Source organism: Balaenoptera borealis (genome assembly GCF_965194805.1).
Source record: "Balaenoptera borealis genome assembly, chromosome: 9".
Classification (NCBI taxonomy): Eukaryota; Metazoa; Chordata; class Mammalia; order Artiodactyla; family Balaenopteridae; genus Balaenoptera; species Balaenoptera borealis.
Genome location: NC_138873.1, coordinates 47,443,683 through 47,459,548, shown reverse-complemented (window position 1 = coordinate 47,459,548; position 15,866 = coordinate 47,443,683). Strand labels below are relative to the sequence as shown.

General features: G+C 35.9%; 1 long non-coding RNA gene across 1 annotated transcript in view; it reads right to left on the bottom strand.

The window, feature by feature from the left end:
* Window positions 1–15,866, bottom strand: part of LOC309634618 — a 181,867-nt gene that overhangs the window by 146,795 nt on the left and 19,206 nt on the right. The window lies entirely within an intron of this gene.

Sequence of the window (15,866 nt, the reverse complement as noted above, 5' to 3'; positions counted from 1 at the left end):
AAAATATTAAAAGCAGTTAGGCCTTGGTGGTTATGAATATTTTTCATTTAATTAGATTTTCAATTTTTCTATGTTTTTTTGTAATACAATTTTACCAAACAGCTGTGTTCAGAACTAGTGAGAATAAGATATATTCTTATGGATAATCTTATTCATAAATGTCAAAATATTGAGCTCCCAATCAAACATCCACAGATGAAGTTTTATTTCTCAGAATAAGAACATTTAGATTTCTGCACTGAGATAGGGAATTTGCAAGGTGCTTGCTGGAAAAATACTGGTAAAGGCTACTAATTAATTAATCGGCTTTGTTAAATACCCATTCATTCATTTATTCACTTTAAACAGGAGTCAAAAGTGGCCCCGAATGCATAAGTATATTAAGTAAGTTGCAATTAACTAATTAAATGTTGACCTGTTTGGTATGGTTTAAGTTATTCTTTTTGTTACTTCCTCTCCAATCCAGCAATCCTACTCCTGGGCATATATCTGGAGAAAACCATGGTTCAAAAGGATACATGCGCCCCATTGTTCATTGCAGCACTGTTTACAATAGCCAAGACGTGGAAGCAACCTAAATGTCCATCAACAGATGAATGGATAAAGAAGATGTGGTACATATATACAAGGAAATATTACTCAGCCATAGACAAAAACGAAATAATGCATGTTGCAGCAACGTGGATGGACCTAGAGATTGTCATACTGAGTGAAGTAAGTCAGAGAGAGAAAGACAAATATCGTATGATATTGCTTATATGTGGACTCTAAAAAACATATGAATGAACTTATTTACAAAACAGAAAGAGACTCACAGACTTAGAAAACAAACTTATGGTTACCAAAGGGGAAAGGTGGGGCTGAGGGATGAATTGGGAGTTTGGGACTGACATATACACACTATCATATTTAAAACAGATAACTAACAAGGACCTACTGCATAGCACGGGAAACTCTGCTCAGTATTCTGTAATAACTGAAATGGGAGAAGAATTTGAAAAAGAACAGATACATGTATATTATAACTGAATCACTTTGCTGTACACCTGAAACGAACACATTGTTAATCAGCTATACTCCAATATAAAATAAAAATTAAAAAAATAAGAAATTCACATTTTGAATGAAAAATAAATAAAAAGAAAATCTCAACTTAGAAAATCTTCCTTAGAAAATTAATACAAATGACTAAACATTAAATTATCTGATCAAGTCAATGATATTACTAATATTTCTGAATAATGTGAATAACCTCCACTTGTTCCTATAAAACTTGCTCTTACTTCCATCCGTATACTAGCAAGTGATCTACCCAATCTCTTAGCACCATCCGGCAATTTTTAGGTAGGGACGATTAGCAGAAAGTATACAACTATTGTAGCATATGGATCCCCTAAGCATTTCTTGAAGCCATCTGCAAAGATGTTCTTTCCATGTAAACCGCACAGGGCTTAGGTCCATATCAAATTTCAGATATTAGTGACTGACCCTATTTAGTATTTCTGCTAAATAAAACTACTTAGCCTTTAGCAACTGGCGTCTGCTATAGATGTCTGTTAAAAAACGCATAAAAATTTTCTAGGGCTGGATTTTACTCAGATTGATTCCGCACATTACCTCTAGCTAGCATGAACACTTCTCATTTAATAATCTATAAGTTTCATGGAAATTTGTTGTTCCATTTATCTGAGAAATCATCATATAACCCTGAAAATCCTTAGGAATAAGATGCTATCGAGTTTCTACACACAGGCCCTGAACATATTCAAGTGCTTTGTGGAAGCCAGTGAGCATGACGTGAGATAACAAAAAGGCAGGGGACCATTATGTCTAAGGAAAGTTTATCTTCATAAATTTTAGTGAGAGTCGTGGATGCTAATTAAGTCCAACTTTCAAGGCCAAGTATAGTTGGCCTTCATCAACCCACCTGATTCAGTACAGCTGTTTCCTAAGGAAAACTGGAGGCATGTAATTTGTTCTCACAGGATTTGAATTCTGACTTATTTATTTATGATAGATCTTTGGGTTTAGAGGTTACATAACCACATGTTTATAATACCATTAACTGACCACATAATTTATCTATTACTGACCATACAAATAAGTTTTAGGGACTATTTCAATAACAAAAATTGAAAAGACCTTTTAATGATATAAAATGTAAGTCCTCCAAATGCCTTAAATTGGATCATGAAGGAAATGACAAAAATCACATTATTTTGCATTTCTGGCTTTGGAGACAAGCCGCACTTTGAGAACACTCAGGAAGAATTAGCGATGTTGACCCTGCCATGAACACAATCCAAAGAGCTCTTTCCTGAGATCTTTTAAAGTTTTTTTGCAAAGAGAAGGGGAGGACGGCGAAGAATACAGTTCAGGAGGGGACTTAGCTGAGACAGATGAGAAATCTACTTGAAAGAAAAGTGGGTCCTTCCGCTTTTTGAACCTAGAGTCGAAGTGATGGATAACGCAGGCTTATGGAGGGCCTTATCTGACAAAAAAGATGTTTTGGTTCCTGGATGATGTAAAGTTTCAATAGTAAAAGTAAGATTCCATTATTATTTAAAACTACTCTCTTTCCACGGTTGTAGTTGGATTAAAACCCTAAATGGAGGACTAGTATGCTAAAAAGGGCATTTGGCTGCTTAAAAAAATCAGTAAAGAGGGACACAAGCATAGGTTTAAATGGATTTCCACATTCCAGCAAACTCCTTTTCTTTGCCATCCGGCTGTCCTCTGTGAAGAAACAAAAATTTAGGATTGTTGACTCAGTGTTTGTAAAAAAAAAAAAAGTAAAATAATAAAATTTAAAAGCATTTTTCCTCAAAGTTTAACAAAAAAATACTGTCTTTATAGCTGTCATCTGTGGAGGTTACACATAAATTCCAGTGCATACAATTCAATATTCAATAGAGTTCAAAATATTCTAGGAGACTTCTTTTCAGAATTGCATTATGGATCCATTATAACCACAGAGAGAAACTTTCTGTTTTTCTTTCTTCCTTTCTTCCTCCTTCCCTCCCTCCTCTCTCTCTCTCTTCCCCCACCCCCCCTTTTTCTCCTCCCTCTCTCTCTCTCCCTTCCTTCCTTCCCTCTTCCTTTCTTCCTCCCTCCCTCCCTTCCTTCCTTCCTTCCTCCCCTCCTCTGCCATAACTCTACAATAATTTTTTTAACATCTTTATTGGAGTATAATTACTTTACAACAGTTTCTGCTGTATAACAAAGTGAATCAGCTATACATATACGTATATCCCCATATCCCCTGCCTCTTGAGCCTCCCTCCCACCCTCCGTATCCCACCCCTCTAGGTGGACACAAAGCACCGAGCTGATCTTCCTGTGCTATGCGGCTGCTTCCCACTAGCTATCTATTATACATGTGGTAGTGTATATATGTCCATGACACTCTCTCACTTTGTCCCAGCTTCCCCTTCCCCTTCCCTGTGTCCTCAAGTCCATTCTCTATGTCTGCGTCTTTATTCCTGTCCTGCCCCTAGGTTCTTCAGAACCATTTTTTTTTTTTTTTTTTTTAGATTCCATATATATCTGTTAGCATATGGTATTTGTTTTTCTCTTTCTGATTACTTCACTCTGTATGACAGTCTCTAGGTCCTTCCACCTCACTACAAATAACTCAATTTCGTTTCTTTTTATGGCTGAGTAATATTCCATTGTATATATGTGCCACATCTTCTTTATCCATTCACTGTCGATGGACACTTAGGTTGCTTCCCTGTCCTGGCTATTGCAAATAGAGCTGCAATGAACATTGTGGTACATGTCTCTTTTTGAATTTTGGTTTTCTCAGGGTATATGCCCAGTAGTGGGATTGCTGGGTCATATGGTAGTTCTATTTTTAATTTTTTAAGGAACCTCCATACTGTTCTCCATAGTGGCTGCATCAATTTACATCCCCACCAGCAGTGCAAGAGGGTCTCCTTTTCTCCACATCCTCGCCAGCATTAATTGTTTGTAGATTTTTTGACTATGGCCATCTGACAGGTGTGAAGTGATACCTCATTGTACTTTTGATTTGCATTTCTCTAAGGATTAGTGATGTTGAGCATCCTTTCATTTGTTTGTTGGCAATCTGTATATCTTCTTTGGAAAAATGTCTATTTAGGTCTTCTGTCCATTTTTGGATTGGGTTGTTTGTTTTTTTGATATTGAGCTGCATGAGCTGCTTGTATAGTTTGGAGATTAATCCTTTGTCCATTGCTTATTTGCAAATACTTTATCCCATTCTGATGGTTGTCTTTTCATCTTGTTTATCGTTTCCTTTGCTTTGCAAAAGCTTGTAAGTTTCATTAGGTCCCATTTGTTTATTTTTGCTTTTATTTCCATTTCTCTAGGAGGTGGGTCAAAAAGGATCTTGCTGTGATTTATGTCAGAGTGTTCTGCCTATGTTTTCCTCTAAGAGTTTTATAGTGTCTGGCCTTACATTTAGGTCTTTAATCCATTTTGAGTTTATTTTTGGGTATGGTGTTAGGGAGTGTTCTAATTTCATTCTTTCACATGTAGCTGTCCAGTTTTCCCAGCACGACTTACTGAAGAGGCTGTCTTTTGTCCATTGTATATTCTTGCCTCCTTTATCAAAAATAAGGTGACCCTATGTGCATGAGTTTATCTCTGGGCTTTCTATCCTGTTCCATTGATCTATATTTCTCTTTTTGTGCCAGTACCATACCGTCTTGATTACTGTAACTTTGTAGTATAGACTGAAGTCACAGACCCTGATTCCTCCACCTCCGTTTTTCTTTCTCAAGATTGTCTTGGCTATTTGGGGTCTTTTGTGTTTCCATACAAATTGTGAATTTTTTTGTTCTAGTTCTGTGAAAAATGCCACTGGTAGTTTGATAGGGATTGCACTGAATCTGTAAATTGCTTTGGGTAGTATAGTCATTTTCACAATGATGATTCTTCCAATTGAAGAGCATGGTGTATCTCTCCATCTGTTTGTATCATCTTTAATTTCTTTCATCAGTGTCTTATAGTTTTCTGCATACAGGTCTTTTGTCTCCTTAGGTAGGTTTATTCCTAGGTATTTTATTCTTTTTGTTGCAGTGGTAAACGGGAGTGTTTCCTTAATTTCTCTTTCAGATTTTTCATCATTAGTCTACAGGAATGCAAGAGATTTCTGTGCATTAATTTTATATCCTGCTACTTTATCCAATTCATTGATTAGCTATAGTAGTTTTCTGGTAGCATCTTTGGGATTCTCTATGTAGAGTATCAGGACATCTGCTAACAGTGACAGTTTTACTTCTTCTTTTCCAATTTGGATTCCTTTTCATTCTTTTTCTTCTCTGATTGCTGTGGCTAAAACTTCCAAAACTATGTTGAATAATAGTGGTGAGAGTGGGCAACCTTGTCTTGCTCCTGATCTTAGTGGAAATGGTTTCAGTTTTTCACCATTGAGAACGATGCTGGCTGTGGGTTTGTCGTATATGGCCTTTATTATGTTGAGGTAGTTTCCCTCTATGCCTACTTTCTAGAGAGTTTTTATGATAAATGGGTGTTGAATTTTGTCAAAAGCATTTTCTGCATCTACTGAGATGATCATATGGTTTTTCTCCTTCAATTTGTTAATACGGTTTATCACATTAATTGATTTGTGTATATTGAAGAATCCTTGCATTCCTGGGATAAATCCCACTTGATCATGGTGTATGATCCTTTTAATATGCTGTTGGATTCTGTTTGCTAGTATTTTGTTGAGGATTTTTGCAACTATGTTCATCAGTGATATTGGCCTGTAGTTTTCTTTTTCTGGGTCATCTTTCTCTGGTTTTGGTATCAGGGTGATGGTGGCCTCATAGAATGAGTATGGGAGTGTTCCTCCCTCTGCTCTATTTTGGAAGAGTTTGAGAAGGATAGGTGTTAGCTCTTCTCTAAATGTTTGATAGAATTCACCTGTGAATCTATCTGGTCCTAGGATTTTGTTTGCTGGAAGAGTTTTAATCCCAGTTTCAATTTTAGCACTTCTGATTGGTCTGTTTATATTTCCTATTTCTTCCTGGTTTAGTCTCAGAAGGTTGTGCTTTTCTAAGAATTTGTCCATTTCTTCCAGGTTGTCCATTTTATTGGCATATAGTTGCTTGTAGTAATCTCTCATGATCCTTTGTATTTCTGCAGTGTCAGCTGTTACTTCTTTTTCATTTCTAATTCTGTTGATTTGAGTCTTCTCCCTTTTTTTCTTGATGAGGGTGGCTAGTGGTTTATTAATATTGTTTATCTTCTCAAAGAACCAGCTTTTAGTTTTATTGATCTTTGCTATTGTTTCCTTCGTTTCTTTTTCATTTATTTCTGATCTGATCTTTATGACTTCTTTCCTTCTGCTAACTTTGGGGTTTTTTTGTTCTTCTTTCCCTAATTGTTTTAGGTGTAAGTTTAGGTTGTTTATTTGAGATGTTTCTTGTTTCTTGAGGTAGGATTGTATTGCTATAAAGTTCCATCTTAGAACTGCTTTTGCTGCATCCCTTAGGTTTTGGGTCATTGTATTTTCATTGTCATTTGTTTCTAGGTATTTTTTTTATTTCTTCAGTGATCTCTTGGATATTTGGTAGTGTATTGTTTAGCCTCCATGTGTTTGTATTTTTTATAGATATTTTCCTGTAATTGATATCTAGTCTCATAGCGTTGTGGTCGGAAAAGATACTTGATATGATTTCAATTTTCTTAAATTTACCAAGGCTTGATTTGTGACCCAAGATATGATCTATCCTTGAGAATGTTCCAAGAGCACTTGAGAAGAAAGTGTATTCTGTTGTTTTTTGGATGGAATGTCCTATAAATATCAATTAAGTCCATCTTGTTTAATGTATCATTTAAAGCTTGTGTTTCCTTATTTATTTTCATTTTGGATGATCTGTCCGTCGGTGAAAGTGGGGTGTTAATGTCCCCTACTATGATCGTGTTACTGTTGATTTCCCCTTTTATGGCTGTTAGCATTTGCCTTATGTATTGAGGAGCTCCTACGTTGGGTGTGTAAATATTTAAAATTGTTATATCTTCTTCTTGGATTGATCTCTTGATCATTATGCAGTGTCTTTCTTTGTCTCTTGTAATAGTCTTTATTTTAAAATCTATTTTGTCTTATATGAAATTTGCTACTCCAGTTTTCTTTTGATTTCCATTTGCATGGAATATCTTTTTCCATCCCCTCACTTTCAGTCTGGATGTGTCCCTAGGTCTGAAGTGGGTCTCTTGTAGACAGCATACATATGGGTCTTGTTTCTGTATCCATTCAGCCAGTCTATGTCTTTTGGTTGGAGCATTTAATACATTTACATTTAAGGTAGTTATCAATATGTGTGTTCCTATTACCATTTTCTTAATTGTTTTGGGTTTGTTATTGTAGGTGTTTTCCTTCTCTTGTGTTTCCTGCCTAGAGTAGTTCCTTTAGCATTTGTTTTAAAGCTGGTTTGGTGGTGCTGAATTCTTACTTTTTGCTTGTTTGTAAAGTTTTAAATTGCTCCGTTGAATCTGAATGAGATCCTTGCTGGGTAGAGTAATCTTGGTTGTAGGTTTTTCTCTTTCATCACTTTAAATATGTCCTGCCACCCCTTTCTACAATATTCTTTCATGCTTTTAATTAAATAAATTTTAGCTCCTTTCAAAAATTACCCCCTTTCGTTCAATGCATGACTATTCACCACCAAGAAAAATGAAAAAGAAGCCAAAAAATGTGTTTCAGATATAAAAGGAAATTCCCTAAGAGTAATGGAGACATCAGTGGGGGTAATCACATCCTCACCAAGCTGTGACACCACTGAATGGAACAGAATTCATTTAGAGGTTTGTTAAAAAGTTGGTTCAATTACTTCACAGTACAGTCTCATAAATCTAGATATTAGGGACCTATTCTTTCTTTTGACTGATCATCTGATCAGTTTTGCTTACTATCCTTGTGGACAAAAAGGAAATCAGACCAAATAACCCTCATGCTTTGTATTTATGACAGTTGTCACAGCATATTTAGAAAGAGATTAAGAGAGAAAATGGAATTCTGTATAAAATAACCAGGAAGGTTATTGTTAGATATCTAGTCAAGTCACATAGATGATTATGACTGGTAGGGACACAGTACTATAACCAAACTCTGCATTCTGGAGGCAGTGAGGCACAGTGGTGAGGAGCATCCTCTGTAGTCCCATGCAGTTTGCTTATTAGCTATATGATCTGAAACAAGTCCCTTACATTCTCTGTGCCTTAGTGTTCCCATCTATAAAGTGGGAATACTAAGACCTCATAGAGTTGTAAAGGCCTCATGAGATGATACATAGGAAGCACCCACAGCTGTGCTGGGCATTCATGTATCCTCTACACACATTACCTATTGTATGATTGGTATTATATATGAATAGCTGGTTATGTTTCTTTAGTTCAAGGGCAGAGAGATGTAAGAAATACTAGAAACAGAAAGGAGTAGAAAAGTCATGTGGTAGAGAGAATCTTTCTCTGGTGATTTCAAGTAAAATATGTCATAAAGAACCAGTCTCAACCCTGGGTCTCATTTTGTTTCTTTCGTTTCTTAATTAGCACCTTGTAGATAAGAACAGATATTTTTTCAAAGAACTGAAACAAAAATGTAGAAACTGTATATTCATGCTGAATAAAATACAGAGTAGAGTAGTAGCATTTCTGTACCTTTCATTTAAGTATAAGAACACATTTTATGATTAAATCTTTTCTTTGGCAAATTCTAGTTAGTTCATAAAGATTCTAACTTAGCTTTTTGACATTCAGATATTTTAGTATTTGCGGATCCAAGTGATTTGAAGCTGGTACCTAAAAAGTCTAAAAAGCTTCAAATGATGTCCTAAAGTAGAACTGTAATTCACATATTCAACAATGATGATGATAGCTACCATTAACCGAGAGCCTATAGCATACAAGACACTGTTCTTTGCTCTTTATACAAAATATTTTACTTACTCTTCTCAACAAACTTATGACCTGGGTACTATTTTTATCTTATAAGGTAAGGAAGTTTTGGCACAGAGAAACTAAGGAATTGACCAAAATTACATGGATGTAAGTGACAGAGCAGGGATTTGAAACAGAGTGACATTCCCGAAGCATGCATTTCCCAGTCCTCCCCAAATAGTGTTCTACATACTATGCATACTTGTTCCCTGAGTGCCATGCTTGTTTAAGTTGATTGAGGGAAATCAAACAATCTGTTATAAGACAGTAGGCTTCTAGCCTTTGTTACTGATGGATTCCCTTCATTTACTGCAGCTCTGGCCAAGAAAGCTGCAGCAGAGGCATCAGTCATTATTATTGTAAAGATATTGATGCCTGGGGCAGAAGTTATTTCTTTTTGAAGTAAGAATCTTCCTTGCATATTCATTACACACATTTACACATTAGTCTCAGCATAACTCAAATAGGGACATTCCCCTGCTTGGTGGCCTTTCTTGTAGCTTCCCAGGGTTCTTTCCTAAATTGAAGGAAGGCCTCCAAGCATCAGCTTTGGAATTGCCATGGCTAATTGTCTAGGAGATTTTTGTATTCAAGCAAACACCAGGACTAACATCCTAAAACAGAACATCATAACCTTTGTTGGCTGGTTCCCCTGGAGATGATTAATGGAGACATGACTAAATACACTCATTGACTATAAAAGCAAATTAGGGGAAAAAATGGCCATTGGGCAGGGATACCAGTGAACCTCCAGGGCAACCTGCTTTATGACTTGCTAGGAAAGGGCATTGATGCCACTGCTCAAACATCCAAGGATGATTTAGAGAATCACCTCATGGTAGTTTTATCATGTTGTAAATGTAGTTTTATAAAGTACCCACAGAAGAATCTCTCTTTCAGCCTTCTCTATGTGCTTTTAATATATGATTTGGTGCCTCCATTAACCCTTTTTGAGATGAGGACAAACAAATGACAGGCACATATATATACCTATTGTATCTATTGAGATATATAATTATATTTCTGGCGACCCGTAAGAGATACAAGCATACTGAGGAATGTTGCTAGACCCATAAGAGATACAAGCATACTGAGGAATGTTGCTAGAATGTTGCTAGATTATGTTGTTGCTACTACTTCTTCTAGCTGGAGCAATTTTCAAAATATAAAACAGATACAGAAACCATATGGATATTTTTATATTGAATGCAGCCATTGGGTTTTGGTGTAGAAGATTGGCATGTTTACTTTTTAAAGTTGAGAAATTAATGAAATAAAATGAAACCCTCCCCTTACAGTCAAAAGAAACACACTTCAAAAAGGAAACACATTGCTGCACATTACTTTTTATGACATTTTACAAATTTGGGTGTAGAAAATTTAATTTAGGACATGTTACTGTGGGTGATACAAGATTTAAGCTTAGTTCTCTCATCTGTAAAGTTGAAATGATAATTGTGAAGAATAAATGAGAGGATATAAGTTAATATGTGGTAGAGTGTAAACAACTTAATAGATGCTGAATTAATGTTATCTATTGTGTTTCTGGATTAATATGACTCTTTCTAGAAAGGTGCTGTCATTAATAAATTTTACTAAAATAAATGAACATCAGTGGGAGAAGATTTAATTGAGTCACTCCCTAAATTATTAAGGACAAACATTTCAAATAGAAAAATGATTTGGAGACAACCTGGAAACAATTGGAATAATGTGATCATCTGTATTGGGAAGGGTAAATAAATGGTCTAAAGGAGAAAGGAAAATATAATAAATGACAATAAGACTGGATTTCAATATATATAGCTTTTGTTATATTATGTTGGATTAGCTGATATAAGATAGGCTCACTCAATTTGTACAGCATAAATGCAACAGAATAGCACACATATTAAATGACAAAATTAGGGCAAAAAATATATCTTGACAGCCACTGTGGTGTGCCCAGTCCAACAAGATAGAATTTAAGTGACTGGACTATAGACAGTGATTTTAAGCAAACTTGTTTTGAATGAACTCACTTTAAGTGAAATGTCCAGCTGGAATAAATATACCACCTTACATTTGAACTCACTGTTTGACATCATTAACAGTAGGACAGATCAATCTGGTATATCAGCTACAATGGGTTGGACAAGAAATACCAAAATAGCTTAAAAGGGAAAAACTGTCTTGCCTATCAATATATCCCAGAGTAGGATGGCTTTCAATCTGATTAATTCTGTGGTTGACTACCATGAAGAATCAATGTTCCCGCTGCATACGCACAAGATGAAATTCTACTCAGTAGTAAAAAGCAACAAGCTACTGTTTTATGTGATAACACAGATGAACCTCAAATACATTATGTGAAGTGAAAAAAGAGTCAGAAGCTATATACTGTATGATTCTGTTTATATGACACTCTGAAAAGAAAAACTATGAGAGGAAAAAAAAATTAGTGGTTACCAAGAGTCAGGAGTGTAGGGAGGTGATTGACTACAAAGTGTCTTGAGAGAACACTTTGGGATGATGAGACTATATCTTGACTGTGGTGTTGTTATATGAATATACACATTTGTTAAAATTCGTAAGTTTTTGTGCCTGTATTTTTACTGTATTTAAATTGTACCCCAATAAATTTTAAAACCAGCAAAAAGAATTACTTTGTCATCTTGTGTGTGTCTGCCTGTCCTCTGGCTAATTTATCTCATGCTTGCAAGAAGGCTGCCATATTCTCAGGCATCACAGACAGGTAAGACAATATTCAGTGGGAGAAAAACTATTATTTTATATGGTCTCTTTTTACTTGTTGGAAAAAGTATTTCAGAAAAACAGTATTTCAGAAGCCTCTCTTCCTACCCTACAGACTTTCCAACACATCTCATGGACTAGACCTGGGTCACACATCCATTACTTAATTCTGGTAAGGAAAACTAATTACCATAATTGACATGGGTTCAGGATTTACCCATGAGTTTGGAATAGAGGCAACTTCCCTAAAGCTAGACACCTGAACACATTAGAAATTCATTTAATGTAAAATTTAAAGATAAACCATGGTTGTGGTGAACATATAGTAGTGTACAATTAACAGTGTTTGATCAATTGGCTAACAACCTTGTGATTTTATGCAATGATAAACTTTGAAACAGGTCAACAGGAAAGAGATAAGACCAAAAACAAACAAACAAACAAAGAAACTAACCAACCAAAAAAGTCAAAAGCTAATACTTGGCTTTACTTGCATACTTACTTACATACTCTAATACTTACATCTATGAGTAGATATATCTTTCTGTAACTATAAGGAATATAACACCTCTCTATGTAATATTCTTGAGGAAAGCTTCTTGATGAAGGATAGATTTGGAAACTCTGCCATATGAAGAACTACTACAGGAAATAGCATGTACAAGACACATTAGATTCAATTTTTATGTTGTCAAAGACTAGAGAAAAAAACCATAAGCAGCAAGTACAGTACAATGTAAGGGAGAAATTTCAAATATTAGTGTTATCCAAAGATTTCCAATGGTGGTGAGTTATTCATCACTGAAAATATTCAAGGCTGACCTAGATGATGCCTGTAGGTAGTAGGAGAATATTCTAGTATCAGATGGATAGTTGGATTGGACATTTAAGATTCTTTGCAATACTGAGATGATGCTAAAATTTTTTCTTAAATATACAAGGAAATATATATATGTGTGTAACTGTGTACGTAAGATACTTATATATATTGCATACGACTGAAAAAGAATTTGCTGACTTAAAAAGCAAGAAGGGCATACATACTAAAATAAAAATGTATTATATGAGGTAGTAAGATTATGAATCATTTAAGGAAATCTGGATGAGTGAAAAATTTCAGCTCAGTGTAATACTGGGGAGTCCCTGATCTGAGTGGGCTCCATTCACAATGAAACTCCAACCAAACCAAACATCTTTAGAATGTACCTTTATGCTGACACCAGATCTCTGGGGCTATCCTGATCCTGATCCATACCTCAGAATTTTGAAGTCCTCTCTATTTACATATCTTTAGAAAATACAAAGTTCAGGGCACTCACTGAGATTGAGATTTTTGTGAATGTTTATAGATTGTAGAAAAGCTTATCCATAAAAGGGAGAAAATAAAATGCTTGAGAACAATTTCCTCTGTGATTATGTATAGTGTTGATTCCTCATTGAAGTATTACTATTGCTATTATTACTATTATTATTTCACCTAATGCAGTCTCTTATTTCTTTACCAGTTAGTGGAAGCTGGAAGGTCAAGATTAGAAATAATGATCTACCATTGACAGAGCCCAATGAAGAGCTTTCCATTTCATAAGTTATTATTATTTTGCTAATCATGGAAAAATGATGCTAACTTGAAATAATTCAAATGTACCAGATAAATTAAAGCAATTGCCTAGCTAGCAACACCTAAGTAAAAACACAGTCTAACCTAAAGTCTACAGTATAAAGGATCACTTAATAACACAGGTGTGCCTGGGCTATTTTTAGCTGCCTACAAAACTCAAAGTTAAATAGCAAAGAACTTGTGTGTAAAGCTCTTTTTTCACAGTCTAGTTTCATCTATTAACCTTTACCTCACATTAAATGAATTTTGTTCTCAAGTTATTTAAGAGCTCCCCTTATCTTACATACAACTTTAGAAATGCATCCTGACTTGAGAGGGTTGCCGGGTGGATGCGTTGCGCCGGGAAAACAGAAAACAATAACAGCAAAACCTTAATTAGGGGAGACTGCTATAAGAACTCAAATGCAAGGAAAGGAACAATAATTGGAAAACAAAAAAGAAGGAGCATAATCTGGTTACATTTTCAGACATACACTCAATACCCAGATTCTATAAAGCTCTATGTTAGCTACTTTATGGTCACAGGATGATGTATAAAACCATTTCATTTTCTGCCCCAGTGAGTTCAATATTGTTATAAAGAGAAAAAGTAACGCTTATGGTATGGATTTTCTCTAACGTTAATGCTAAGTTAAATTATTTTCCACTGGTTGTGGAATTCTTACACTGTTTTTATAACATTTTCAGAAAGAGGTTACACTTCTTCTGGGGGTCTAAACAAGAATGAGCAGACAGACTCCAGTCACCCGCATTTCCTACCAGATGAAGGCTTACTTTACTTCATTGGCCAGGTTAAAAGCTTGAGTTAGTTTGTTTCTAAAAGGAGAAAATCGGCTATTTATTCAGTCACTAAAACGGAGACTGAAGGCTTTTGTAACGCTTCCAATGCAGGTGTACAGAACAGTTTTATGAAACTTAAATGATAAATGCTAGTCAATTTCAATAGCTTTATACACTTAGCCAATCTAATTTCTCACCCCCCTCCCCCAACATCAAATAGCCTTTGTGTCTTCTTCACTCATGACATGCTTTTCACTTCTGTGCTTTTTGTCTATTCTGCTTCTCCAACCTGAAATTTTCTTTCCCTTCTCCTCAACATGTATTCAGACCCAGCTTAATCTTCACAGCCAAATAAAATCCCTGCCTCGTACATGGAGACATACTGCAGCAAACTGCATGCGTGTTTCTCTCTCTGTTCCTCCTGCTTATCTGAGAGGAGTAGTGTTCAGTGCTACTGTTTTGTTTCCTCCAGCTCAATGGTTATCAAACCTGTCTTCACGTTAGATTTGTTAGAGGTGCTTAAAAAAAAAGTGATACTCGGGACCCACCCCCAGGAAAACAGAATCAGAATCTCTGAGGATAAAACTTGGGCATTGCTATTTTTAAAAATCTTTCCAGGTGATTTTGATGTGTACTGAAAATTGAGAAACCAGTTGTTTTAGAATAGGTTTAACCTAAAGCAGTTTGTTGCCCATAAAGGGCTGTAATTTAAGGCACTGTTTTTCTGTTTATTTTTATGCCAAACGTGTGACACAGATCATGTACAGCAAATTCTGGATTCATAAATTCAGATGTCAAAGCTCAATCAGGCCCTGAGTGGTGAATTGGTTTCACTTCACACACTAGCTCCAATCAACTGATAGTTACTTCTTGCAAATCATGTTGCGAAGGCTTCTAAGGACTCTCTGGGTTCAGCAGGAAAAGGTGTGACCATCCTAGCTTACTGGCCACATGGGTGGAGAAACAGGGAAGACTCAGCATCATGCAAATATTTTTTATCCCTGACTAGAACATATCCCTCATTACATGGAAGAATAAACTGAGGTCCACGTGGATTAAACTTGCCCAAAGGAGCCTCTCATGTTAGGAAAAATTGAAGTCGAACTTAAGTCCAATCTCCAGCCTCCCCAACGAATGAAGTTTTAAAGTTCACCTGGCTTGATTATAAACTCCTTTGTGTTCTAGCCCATCCCTAGTTGCCCTATGCGCTCTGGTGTTCTTGGCACCTGAGTTCTCAGCACTTCTGGCCTCACAGTCTTTTTGTTTCCTCCATAGTGCATAGAACATCCACAAACAAAACTCATTTGGCCTGACTGATAAACAGTTCTTCTCTATTGTGTTTATAGCTTTCAAAAGTGCTCCTGGCACAGAAAAAGCCCAAAATTAAAAGATATCAGAGTGAAATGAAGGCTGTGCTTGGAATAATCTAAATCCAAGAAGGCTCCCCCATAAAAGTTCATCTTGGTGTTTGGAAGTGTTGCGAAGGGTGCTAAATATCCTACAAGAACACCGGCTCCATCTACCAGCTCACAAGCTTTTCTCTCTCTGTCTCCCTCTTCACCCATGTGACACACTCAGGCATGCAAACACATGCCACAAACCTTTGGAATTTCTATTTTCATTCTGCAGAGTCACAGTAACCAGGAGAAGTAACAGAAACTAACTCTTTACAAATCCAACCTATAATAGAAAAAAAGCCTATATGAACTATCCAATTTATATGGATAGTAAAGCAAGTTTTTTTTATCACTGTCTGGTTAAATATGAATTAGATTATATTAGTGGCTGCCCTCCACCCAACCCAACTC